The 13,007-nt window shown below is 38.0% G+C and overlaps 1 long non-coding RNA gene and 1 pseudogene across 2 annotated transcripts; one reads left to right on the top strand and one right to left on the bottom strand.

Moving 5' to 3' along the window:
* The window catches only part of LOC115898299, a 36,589-nt pseudogene extending 33,487 nt beyond the window's left edge, over positions 1 to 3,102 (bottom strand).
* LOC115898300 lies at positions 1,831 to 11,289 on the top strand. 2 transcript variants are annotated; one of them, XR_004058016.1, is made up of 3 exons: positions 1,831 to 1,971; positions 6,800 to 6,893; positions 11,187 to 11,289. It is a non-coding gene; the product is annotated as an uncharacterized LOC115898300 (long non-coding RNA). The 2 variants fall into 2 exon arrangements; XR_004058017.1 differs by lacking the exon at positions 11,187 to 11,289 and adding an exon at positions 7,584 to 7,699.
* The last annotated feature ends 1,718 nt before the right edge of the window (positions 11,290 to 13,007 follow it).

The following is a 13,007-nucleotide window of genomic DNA, read 5'->3' as shown; positions in this document are numbered from 1 at the left end:
ATTTCTCTGATCCCTTTCCAGCAATTCTCAACTGAGGTTCCTCATCTGAATCACCACAGGAAATTATTTCAGTGACTGTTTTCTCAACTGTTTCAAGAATGATACATAACTAAAACTGTCCTAAATGCACTGGAGCTAAAAGGTAGAATGCATTGCACACTACAGCACAATTCTCTCCACAAAGTCGGTTGAGAAAGGCTGCTATAAGTTCCTCAGAAAGTGTCACCGTACTAATAGGTCCCAGTCACCCAACCCCAACAGCACTAAAAGAACTATAGTGAGTGCACAAACCTAGAACTTAGATAAGAAAAAAGATAAATGCTTTATCTCCAACTTTAAGCAACTAGGTATTTTGACTTACTCATTTACTAGGAATAACATGGGGCTCAACTGTCCTGTGCTCTGAATGGAATGCATTTACTTAACAAAATAAACCCATAGAAATATAATGCTTCTCAAAGGGAATTATCAACTCTTAGAAAATGAATTTTTAAAAATCAGCGTATTAAATAAATATTAACTATTAACTTGACAAGGCTTTTCCTATTCACTCTTCTTTAGCGAACTTAAATATTCATCTTTTGATAACTGCTAAATGCAAATTTTCACTTTAAAAAGATAAAGATAAATATTAAAAACCAGTTTGCCCTTCAATCTCACACTAATCACCAATTCTCAGAACCTGCCTTTTACATTCTTCAATGTGGACTACAGCAACTTCAACTGGTAGGTAGGTTAGTTGTGATCAAATCACTTTAAGGACACCAGGAGAGTTCCTTTACTGAAAAGCAAATGACTTTTAAAAATGGCCCAATTTTAAGAGGGATGAATATTTTTAGGAAGCAAAAATTACTTTAAAACAAGGTAGCTAATTAAAAGTCAAGCGTCGTTCCATATTGAATGTGCAAAGCGTTACTAAAAGATGGGAAAAATTAAGCATGACATTCTTATTTTTAATTTATGCTGGCGTGTATGCTGATAGTACAGAACATTAGAACAGATAAATTACCACGTATTCCACTTTACTAAGTCTCTACTCAAAGTTCCTACGTTTACAAATGTAAGAGTAAAAGAGGCACAAAAATGTAGGGGATGCTGTTTTCGCTGTTCATCTGCGCTCAGCTGCGAATTCTTCTAATATCGGATGCACAATGCGATGAAATGGGAATGCTTATCTTCTATACTTCTATTTATTTTCATAAATCGGGGAGGGGATGTGGTCTTGATTCATTTACTATTAGCGTTTTGCAATAAAGTAGATCAGCATAAAACAGAACTGAAGAAGTAGAATTCACTTTTCCCAGGACAACGCACCCTTCCTCCTGTTTCTATAGTAAAGCACATCATTTTGCTATTAAAAATGTCCATTTTCCACAACTGACTTTTCCTTAACTCTAGTCAACACTGCTCTTCAAAAGAATCCAGCCAATTACTGTACCTTGTAGGCAGAGTTGCAAAATTTTTACTTCCTTAGGAAACTTTTCCATTTTTTAAATGCTTTCCAAATTAAGCAGGACTGACATTAACTGTGATCTTAAGTAGCGGTTTAGTGGGGTTTAAAAACAAACTTTTCATTAACGCTTTCCTCCAATTAAAGTGACATAGTAAGTGGGACTGACACAGATTTAAGGATTACAGCTTTATACTAAAGGTCGGTCCAAAGATGGTAACTCAGCGTTCATTTGAGACCCTTCGACTTTTGGCCTTTAAAAACTGTTCCCCACTGTTTAAAAACTGTTTAAAAACTGTTCCCCAGATAGAACTACATTTAGCAACGGGTCTCCTCCTGACTTCCTGGTACTAAAAGCCACAACCACAAGGGCTGTTTCGTCGGTTGGTTGTAAAACATTTGCTCCAGTCATCTCTCTGGAAAACAGACTTTGTCTACCAGGGAGCCGCCTAGGTGAGGGTGCTCACGATGTTTAAAAACAAAACCATGCGTCTACAAGGTAGCTGCACCGCAGGAGTTAAGTAAGTGCCCGGGGTTTCTTCCCAGGACGGAGACCGGCGGGGGCTGGGCCGGGAAGCAGCCCCCGGCGCCCCTGGCGCAGGAGAAAAGAAGAAGGGTAAAAATAGCCGGGGGCCACGACCCACGTGCAGCCGCGGGAGGACCCCAGCGCGGGCGCGCGGAGAGGGGTCCAGAGAGGGATCCGTACCTCCAAACTTATGTGCGGCGAGAGGTGAGCTGGTGAGGCGCCAATAACCGGGCGCGGTACCCCGGGGCTCCCGGCGGTGGCCGCCGCCGCCGCCGCCGTCTCCGAGGCTGCTGTGCACTGAGTCCTGCCAGCCCTAGGGGCTGCTGCTGCTGTTCGGGATGCTGAAGGAGGACTACGCCGCACAGGCCCCCGACGCCACGCTCCCCATGGCCCAGCCGAGGCAGCGGCTACGCGGGGGTCCCGGGGCCGGCCGCGGCGCCGTCCGCAGCGCTGGGCTGGTGCGCATTGGGCACCTGAGCCGGGAACCTCCACGCGGCGGCGGTCAGAGCGCCCCCGCGGCCCGCGGTCCCATTGGCCCGCGGTCCCATTGGCCCCTCCGCTGCTACTGGAAGGTAGATCCGAGCCCGAGTGCGCGCGCGCGCCCGTTGGCTACTGTCGGGCCGCTCTGCTTGGCGCTCATGTCCGCCCTGGCCCGGCCGGGCCCGCGCGCTGCTCCCGGAGAGCCAAGAGGGCAAGAGCGAGCGCGGGAGCTAGAGAGCAGGGCCCAGGCGCCGCGGCCGGTCCAGAGAGGCCCCCGCGCGTTACAGGGCCGCCGCCCGGCGCCCTCTTCTCGGGGCGGTGGGAGAGGCCGGCGGCTTGACGCGGGCCGGGGAGACGAGGAGACGCAGAGAGGAAGGGGTCTGGGCTGCGCGCACCCCTCGCTGGCTCCAGCAGAAAGGGGCGGCTCAGTTGGCCGTGCGGCTGCCGCTGGTTTTGGTTCTGGCGCGCCACGACGGGTCGCTGGTGCTCTCTGCTGCCGCGCTCAGCGCCCCGAGCCTCGGCACAGCCTCTTCTCGGGCGGCCGCTGCTACCGCCGCTGTCCTCCGACTCTCAAGGTGGCTGGCGGCTGAGCGGGAGGCACCCGCCCAGACTCCGCGGGGGCCACCTTCCCTCCTCCCCCAGCCACCCAGCTGTTATTAACGGAGAAAGAGGAAAAACGGGTGGCGCGCGAGGGGAGGGGGAAGAATGGGAGGGAGGGGTGGTGCGCGCTTCCCAGCAACCGTCACCTCGCTCCCCCTGCGAGATTAATTTCACAGGAGATTAGTTTCTTATTTACAAATAAAAATGTAAGTTTAGAACAGAATGTTTTAAAAAGGTAAAAGCATCCACTGCATACTATATGCCAGCACTATACTTAGGACATAAATGACTGTATATGTGAGCTCTTATCTCACTTCTCTTGTAGCATAGTTATTATTAAACTCATTTGAGAGATGAAGTGATTGACAGCTGTTGAAGGATTACTTGAGACCATAGAAACTATAACTTGCGGAGTCAGAATTTGAGTTCAATTCTGACATCAAAGCTATGCTTTTCCTACTATATCAAACTGCATAATAAATCTAGACTTGTGAGACGTGGAAAGATGTTTATGATGTTTAGTGATGCATATTACATTAACACTGATAATGTGATCTCATTAGGTAGTATTGAGTAACTCTAATTTCATGTTTTAAATGCCTAGGGGGAGGACTGGAAAGATAATCACCAACCTTTTTTTTTTTTTTTTTTTTTTTGAGTTGCAGTTTCGCTCTTGTCGCCCAGGCTGGAGTGCAGTGGTGTGATCTTGGCTCATTGCAGCCTCTGCCTTCCGATTTCAAGTGATTCTCCTGCCTCAGCCTCCCGAGAAGCTGGCATCACAGGCGCCTGCCACCATGCCCAGCTAATTTTTGTATTTTTAGTAGAGATGGGGTTTCACCAGTTGGCCAGGCTGGTCTCTAACTCCTGACCTCGTGATCTGCCCGCGTTGGCCTCCCAAAGTGGTGGGATTACAGGCATGAGCCACGGCGCCTGGGCAATCACCAAAATATTAAAAATGGTTAGCTCTTAGAGGTGCTTGCTTTCCTTTTTCAACTCTATTTTTTTTATTTTTCCCCCAGTGATCTCACATTAGTTTTCCAGAATGTATAATGTTATTTTTAAAAAACCTCTGAGACATGAACATTCTGTTAGAAATTTTTTTGTTGTTATTTTTTCTTTGTCTTTGAACTGTTTAAAATAGCTTGCAGATTGGAAACAATTGGTTAATTAAATCTTCTGCTTGGTTAAAATGGCAATGCACACAGGTGCTATTATTCCATTATGTTCCAGTTTTTATATTTTATATATTTTATGAAGGAATAAATTCAAGGATCTAAATGAAATAAATTTTGAAATGTTTCTACAAATCTTTGTATTTTTCTATTAATCACCATATTTTAATTATATACTTTTATATTGACTTAAGTTACTATTATTTATATTACAGAATTGGTTACCACATATGTAATATTTTTCTATATAGAAGCATAGTGTATAATTTTGAAGTGACTGATTCACAAGTGAAATGATCTAAATAAATTTGTCAGAGTTTATAATGTCTAAGGCAACCATCACAAAATGGTATTTTGGAAAGATCATTATGAAGAGAATGTGTTTTCCTCCATTATCTCTTTTTTTTAGTCTTTTTAAAGGTAGTCATAGGCTCCTGGTATTGCACATTCATGAGAATAATGAATTTATTTGGACTAGAGACTAAGACCTGCTGAAATGTCACCAGAGTAGAACCTCTTAATGAAGTTCAAAGCTGTGAAGGCATGTTTCTTCCACACATGCTGTCATTTGTAAACATTCATAAACATTTAATAATATGATTCACTTTTAAGAATTATTGTAAAATACTGTTGTTCACTTAAAAAAATTAGAACTGACTCACCTTAATGAGTATTTTACATTTTAAAGTAGTTTTCTGAGAAGGCTGTGTACTTACAAATTTGAGTATAAAGTTTGGAATTTGAGTATTAGCATATCCCATTGTAATGCAATCTTGACTATAAGTCTTCTATTTCAGAATGCAAAGATACAGAAAGATGTGTTTTGGAGTAGTTTCAATATATAAATTTTGAGGGTAGATTAAATAGTCAAATATCTATTTGTAATAGCTAATATAAATTTAATTATGCATACATATTTTAAAAATTTAAAATTGCATAGATATGCAATAATAGATTGATTTAGAAATATTACTTTTTTATATATGCTCATAGTTCATGAGTAGTATTAATAAAACTCTTCCTATTTATATTCTACATTGGTTTCTTTGTCAAAGAACCACTTTTGGAATCATCTAACAGCTTTCCAGGATACATAGTGGTCACTTCCATTTAAGATGTTTGCATTTCAGCACTTTTACAATTCAAGTACGGTGCTGTCCCTTGAGACTCTCATTCAGAGCCACATGTATCTCTTTTCATAACACTAACACTGTTGTTTTTTCTTTATTTCTTCAAATTTTTAACAACATGACTTACTATATTTTATGAATGAATTTTTAGACTTGTTTGTAACAACATTCAACTCTTGGGATATAAACTAAATCTATTTTCCTTACATTTTTTGCTGATTCCCTCAGTAAAAATAGAATTGATGAGGATGTGTGAGGGGCAATTATACTTTTTTCTGTACGATGTAAAGGATTGGAGAAAATGCCTCATAAAATGAGAGGCTTAGCAATGATTCAGTCAGCTGGAAGGTGTGACCCTGTCTGAGTGGTGAAAATGATCACCTAAGTATCGTGTTAGGTACATTTCCTATAAGTGATAGGTTCGTGTTTGGCACTTGGGACACAGAGATGAACCAGCTAGGCGTGAAGCCTTACCCTCATCGAGTTTATGCTCTAAGGGGGCTGTTAGCAGTTACAACTGTGATGGATATTACAAATAAGAAAATAAGGTTCCCGACATTAGGAGTAAGGGGGTATTTTAAGAATAGGGAATAGCATATTCAAATGTCCTGAAGCAAGAGAGAACTGACTCAGAGGAGAGATCAGAGAGACGGGGAATCAGAAGGCCAGCCTTCAGACCTTGGCTCCAGCCAGTTAAAGTGAAATAACCTTTGACAAGTTGAATATTCTATGTTGTTTTCTCAATCATAAGAAAAGTATTTTTATACCTGCTAATGTCATAAACTTGTTCTGAGAAAAATGTGGGATGATTGTAAAGTACATATTGCCACACACACGCACCATCTTCTATATGGAATATACTAAGATTCTAGCTATACATAATAATGGATCAAATGACTGGATCATTTCATATAGACTAAAGCTATATTCTGAAGTCAAAACCATATCTTAACTCTTCCTAGAGCCTAGCAAAAGATAAAAATAATGCAATGGATTTTCTTTTGTATTCATTAAGTGGTTCTACAGACAGTTCAGACACTTAACCACTAGCAGCATCAGCTAATAAATGTGAATCCCCAACAAATCATTAGAGTGTAATAGTAATTCTTTAGAGGAAAGTACAAATGCAGTTATAAAAAGTATAAAGTATAAATGTAACTATATAATACCTTAATAAGGGTGAGCTTACATATGTGTATGTGTAGATATACACACATATATACACACATATATATGTGTCTGCATACACACACACACACACACACACCCACACACACACAAACTCTTATAAAGGGTAAAGAATTAAACACAGCAGCAATCTGGAAAGCAAATGCTTTCAGCAAATTCATGAGCTCATGATTGCAAAGCACCGAGATAATTATGCCCAATTGCTTTAGAGTTGTATATTCATTAAACACTGATTATCTGTATCTTTTCAAAGGATTGGGAGATCCTGCTTGCTTTTATGTTGGTGTAATCTTTATTTTAAATGGACTAATGATGGGATTGTTCTTCACGTATGGAGCATACCTGAGGTAAGACTACTACTGAATTAAGAGACCTTTCAGTGGGCTTATACAGACTGGCTGATATTGGTTGATTAAATGAAAAGGAAAATTAACGAGATTAGATTCATATCAGGAAAGTTTGTGGATTTGTTTGATTTTTTCAGAAGCTTAACCAATATCATGTAACCAGAAACTGGAGATGTCACTAAAATTCTATCTCAAAGGCATCCCTTTTATCCTGTAAGAGTTTTTTTTTTTTTTTTTAAACTAATTAAGATTTCCTAACAAAGGCTTTAATGGAATAGCTCCTAGTTCATGTGTAAAATTAATAAAACATTGGAGGAGATCATTGGTTAGCAGTAACAGCAGCTTATTTCTAATTGTATTCTCTAAGGATGAAATTAAGAAAGCAGTAGGAAAAACTGTGTATCACATGTGGCGGGTACTTACATCTGCTAGCCTGTCTATCTTGATAAGAGTACCATGATGAAGAAGCAGTAAGACTGGTCTCAGGTGATAAATTGAAATTAATTTCAATGGTCATGTGTTTTGCTCCCACACTTAATTGCTCCCTGAGATAACCATATCAGCTAGTTTTTGTCAATGAAAACTAAGGTGAAGTCCGTTTTGGTTACATCTAGGAAAGTATCTGCCTTTCTCACAAAAGGACAGACTTAGCTGCCCCTTCTCTGTTTCTTCCTGCTTTGATTACACTAGGATGTCATGCCCAGAGCTGCAGCAGTCGTCTTGTGACCATAAGGGAAAGGCCGTAAACGTAGGAGATGTATCTGGCCTACCATCCTTCTGCTGCTGAACCAATGCCAACAGATACTTACCTTTCATTTTCTTGTTGAATGATGTAATAAACAACATCCATCTTGTATAAGCCACTTTTGTTAGGTTTTCTGTTTCTTTCGGTGGAACATTTTCCTAGCTGAATCATCAGATTTCTTTACAAGGTTATTCTTGTCGTGTAAAACATTTAAAATTAAAGTTAATTAATAGCTTTACTCTTTGAACAAACATTTGTTGAGTTTTCATAGGCTTATGTCAATTTAGAGATTAGTAAATATCCACACTTTTTGTTTTAGGAAGTTTTCAGCATAAAAAACACTAGCATAGAATCAACGAAAACTATTAACATAAGTCAGTGTTGTACCAGGGATACTATCCAGCACAGTACATAAAAAGAAGAGTAGTGATAAGTATAAGGATTGGAAAACTTGAAAAAAAAAATAAGTGTTCTTAAAAGTAGATTACATCATATATCTAGAAAAATTTTTAAAGTTTATGGATACAATGTTTGCAATAATAAGAAAATTTACGATGTTACTAGATGTAAACGTCAATATTAAAATTCAAAATTATAAATTTTATACTTTAGGATCAAATAGAAAATGAAATTTTGAAAGGATGCTATTTAGAATAGCATTAAAAGCGTGACGTTCCTCAGAATAAAACCAACAAAAGATATATATGACACCTATGGGAAATGATTAAAACATTCCTCAGATATGTCTGGGAAAATCCAAGTGGAGAGATATTCCACATTCATTGATTGAAGACTTGATGTTAAAAAGATTTATAGATTCAATGCTCTACCAATCAAAATTCCAACATATTTTTTGTTGACTTTGATGAGCTGATTTAAAAGTTATGCCGAAATGCAAAGGGCCAAATACAGTCAAGGTATTCTTGAAAAAGGAGGATTTGCACTATCAATTGTTGCTATATTATAAAGCTAATGTAAAAAGACACTATGATATTGGCACAGGAATAGACAAATAGATAACTGAAATAGAGTACAGCCCAGAAGCAGAAATCTACATTTAAAGGCATTCGATATATGGAAGAGTGGGTATCGCAGATTGGTGGGTAAGGACAGGCATTTTAATAAATAGTGCTGGAATAATTGGGAGATCATATGGAACAAAGAGAAATTGCAACTATATAAATAATAAATCCAAGCTGGATTAAACACTCAAATATGAAAGACAAATTTATAAAAGTGTTCAGCATATAATATAGAAAAAGTCACTTGGAATAAGAAATGATTTCTTAAACAAGATACAAAAATCCAGCCATGAAGAAAAACTGATAAATTGGATGAAAAGAACTTCAGTTCCTCAAAAGAACTATAGGATAAAAAAAAAACCTCCAAGTGAGTGAAGATATTTACAAAGTATATACCACACCTACTATCCAGAAATTCCATTCATTAACTTGATAAATATTTATTGAAAGCCTGTTGTGACCGGGAGCACTGTTCTGGGTGCTTGGAATACAGAACAGAAATCCCTGTCCCTGTGAAGTTTATGTTAGAGTGGGAAGATGAAGACAAAGAAGAAAGACAACCTGATAGAAAAAGGGACAAAATGTTTGTGAACTGATATTTCCCAGAAGAACACCAGATGGTCAATAAACATGTAAAGTTGACCACCATCATTAGTCATGAAGAAAATACACATTCAAACCACAGTGAAATACCAACTCATATCTAATAGATTGATAAAGGAGCTTTCATCCACCACAGGTGGACACATAAATTGGTACAACTATTTTGGTGAACAGTGTACATTATCTGGTAAAGTTGAAGGTATAGATACCTTGTAACTCAGCAATTCTAATTTAAAGTATATATTCCCAAAAAAGTCTTGCACATGTGGACTAGGAAGTACATACAATAATATAGTAGCATCATTTGCAAAAGCTTCAAACTGGAAACAACCCAAATATCCATTAACAGAAATGAATACATTTTGGTTTATTAATATGATGGAACAGTATACAATAATGAGAATGAATGAACTATACAACTACACACAACATGCTTGAATCTTACAAATATAATTTTGAATGAATGAATCCAGGTACAAAATTTAAAAAAATACTGCATTCTTCCATTTGTATATTGTTTAAAAACAGATTAAAGTAAATCATAGTTTGAGATGTATATAGAAAGAGTTATGTTGATAATCTCAAAAATCAGGTCAGTAGCTGATTCTTATCTTGGAGGCTGGCAAGTGAAGACTCAGTATAATCATTTCTCTATTTCAATTAATTATATGGTGACTACATGGATGTTCCCTTTACACAGTTCTATAAGCTAGAAATTTTATGTACTTTTCCATATGCCATATAGAAAAATATAAGCTCGTTATTTTGAAGGAAAAGAATTGCTTTGAGATTGTTTGGGCAGGTTTAAAAATGTTCTCTTTTTTTTAAAAAAAGTTCTGTTTTTGGGCCAGGCACAGTGGCTCACACCTGTAATCCCTGGGAGGCCAAGACCATCCTGGCTAACATGGTGAAACCCCGTCTCTACTAAAAATACAAAAAAAATTAGCCAGACATTGTGGCAGGCGCCTGTAATCCCAGCTACTCGGGAGGCAGAGGCAAAAGAATCGGCTTGAACCGTGGAGGCGGAGGTTGCAGTGCGCCAAGATCACACCACTGCACTCCAGCCTGGGTGACACAGCGAGACTCCTCAAACAAACAAAAAAACAAAACAACATCAAAAGAAATGGTTTTTATCTTTCATCTGATTTTTGTATTCTGCATTATTGCTTCTCTGGGACTCAAGTAAAGAATATTTGCAGTAGTTTAGACAGTTATAAGTTAATGCTCCGTGAAACTGTTAGAATCTTCATCTCTCAATCCCTTAAATCCAATTTCAAAAGATAAAAATTTGCCTTTATTCAGAGTATTCAAAGGATGTGATCTAGACTCTAAAGTGCTAGTCTGTTTCTTAAAAAATTATTTTATGTGGTGGTGCGCGGTGGGTCACACCTCTAATCCCAGCACTTTGGGAGGCCAAGGTGGGTGGATCATGAGGTCAGGAGTTTGAGACCAGCTTGGCCAACATGGTGAAACCTCGTCTCTACTAAAAGTAAAAAAATTAGCCGGGCATGGTGGCACGCACCTGTAATCCCAGCTACTCAGGAACCTGAGACAGGAGAATTGTTGGAATCCAGGAGGTGGAGGTTGCAGTGAGCTGAGATTTCGCCACTGCACTCCAGTCTGGGCAACAGAGCAAGACCCCGTCTCAAAAAAACAAAAAGAAAAGTATTTTATGTTCACACCCTGTGTATTTTATTTAGAAAGTATTTTAGCTATAATAAATTATGAAATTGAGATTAATTTATATGTACACGTTTTAGAATTGTACATTCAGGATTTAAACATCAACTACATGGGTATGGTTTAGTACTATTATGTTTTAAATATGATTTAAACTATGATTTTAAATTCTGAGGTAATTTTGTGAAAACTCACTATATTTTCCACGAATTTTGATTGTATACTCTTATTTTTTTTTTACAGTGGGACTCAACTAGGAGGTCTTATTACAGTACTGTGCTTCTTTTTCAACCATGGAGAGGTTTGTTTTCTAGAAAGCAATTTTTAAGAAGTAGGAGGGGTTATAGAGGAACAGGAAATATACTCGTCAAAACAATGTATAATTGTATACTACTTATGACTTCATAATATTTTAGAGACCCTTGTGTTATAAGTTGATACTTTAATCACGCTGATTGAAATGTTTAAATAGCTAGAACTTCAAACGTGAAATCTCTTGCCTTACTTTTAGTAAATATATACATATACATATATTCTGTAGAGAAAAGGAAACACTACTTGTTGAGTTGAATCACATCATGCACATTATCTGATGTATTCCCACTAAACTTTTTTTGTGGGTGGTGGCAGCCTCATCGTACAAGTCATGAAATTTAAATTTAGAGAAGGTTAAGTTATTTATCCACATTCCACAGCCATGGTTTGCCAACCCCTGCTCTACACCACAAGCCCCACTCTGATTTCAGAAATGATTTCTAGATCTTACTGGTGGCCAATGTCTAGCCTTTTGTGACAGGTAGAAAAAGTACATGAAAGCTGCTATTATATATTACGTGTTTTCATGAAAATTTTTGCTAGCTGATATGAGAACTCTAGTTTCCATTGATGTCTAAAAGCTTTGCTTTCCTTAAATGGCTGGTTTAAAAAATTATTTTGGTTATTCTAGTAATTGTCAGTATAATCTTTTTTAAAAGTGGATTTTTGGCCTATTATTAGAGGCAAATGTTTAAATTATTTAAAAGTTTTAGGTCTGCTGTCTAGGAGCCAGGGTTTGGAGTCAGACACCTTAGAAATGTACCTGATGCTCTCTCTGTTCTACTGTGGTAAACTGGCATGGAAACCGCTGTGGTGACTGAGCATCCCACATGCTTGAAATTCTAAGCAACATCCAATACATAAGTGATAGTCTGTCAGGATTTTGTAAGAACTTCCACTATGGTCAAATCACCTATTGTACCATATTTTGGTGACGATTCCCATTTCTCAAGACTCTGTCAAGGTGCTTTTCCTACCTGTTCTGACACCCTGGATAGGTGTGTCAGAACTACTTGACACACTCAGTTTCAATTCATGTGTTTGTCAGAGCTTCTTCAGATGAAATTAACTATTGAAAGATATGTTTTGACTACATTCAGTCTCTGTCAGAATATATTCTCTGAAAACTTTGTGAATTATGAGAAGAAAATGTTACATCCTAAGCTGCTCTCTGCTACCCAGTACAACTTTAGACTATTTTAAACACTACTAAGCAGTATATGCAGAATTAAAACTGCTGTAAGTTTTATTACATTCAAAATATAAGTAGGAATGTGGAAACTGCCATCCCCAAAGTAGTTCATGCTGTTTTGAGTCATGTATATCAGTGTTCCACCCAGTGAGTATTGAGATTTCAATTTAGTAAGATTTTTTTAGTCTATTATCATTCATTTTAAAATCTTTTAAACTATTGTTTAAATTTAAAGGGCCCAGACAAAAATAGTTTATTCTACATAAAGTCGAAAATCTGCCAAAGAAGTAAGAGGTAAATTGTTGGAGTTACATGTGAATTATTATGTTTTAGAAGAGGCATGGTGTGTTGTGAGAACTAAGTGAGTATTAACCCTATGCTCTCTGATATGGTATATTTTTAAGCAACAAATGTTTCACTTTATTACAGTAGTCCTGATTCTTTAAGAGATTTTACTTTAAATTCATTAAAATATTATCCTGGTATCTTAGTTTAAATTATTTCATCTAGAGAAGTAAAATGATACTATCAATGAAGTAGAATTTAATTCCAAACAT

Source organism: Rhinopithecus roxellana, chromosome 6, assembly GCF_007565055.1.
Source record: "Rhinopithecus roxellana isolate Shanxi Qingling chromosome 6, ASM756505v1, whole genome shotgun sequence".
In the NCBI taxonomy this organism is placed as follows: Eukaryota; Metazoa; Chordata; class Mammalia; order Primates; family Cercopithecidae; genus Rhinopithecus; species Rhinopithecus roxellana.
Note: the sequence above shows the minus strand (reverse complement) of the source record. Positions and strands in the feature narration are given on the sequence as shown.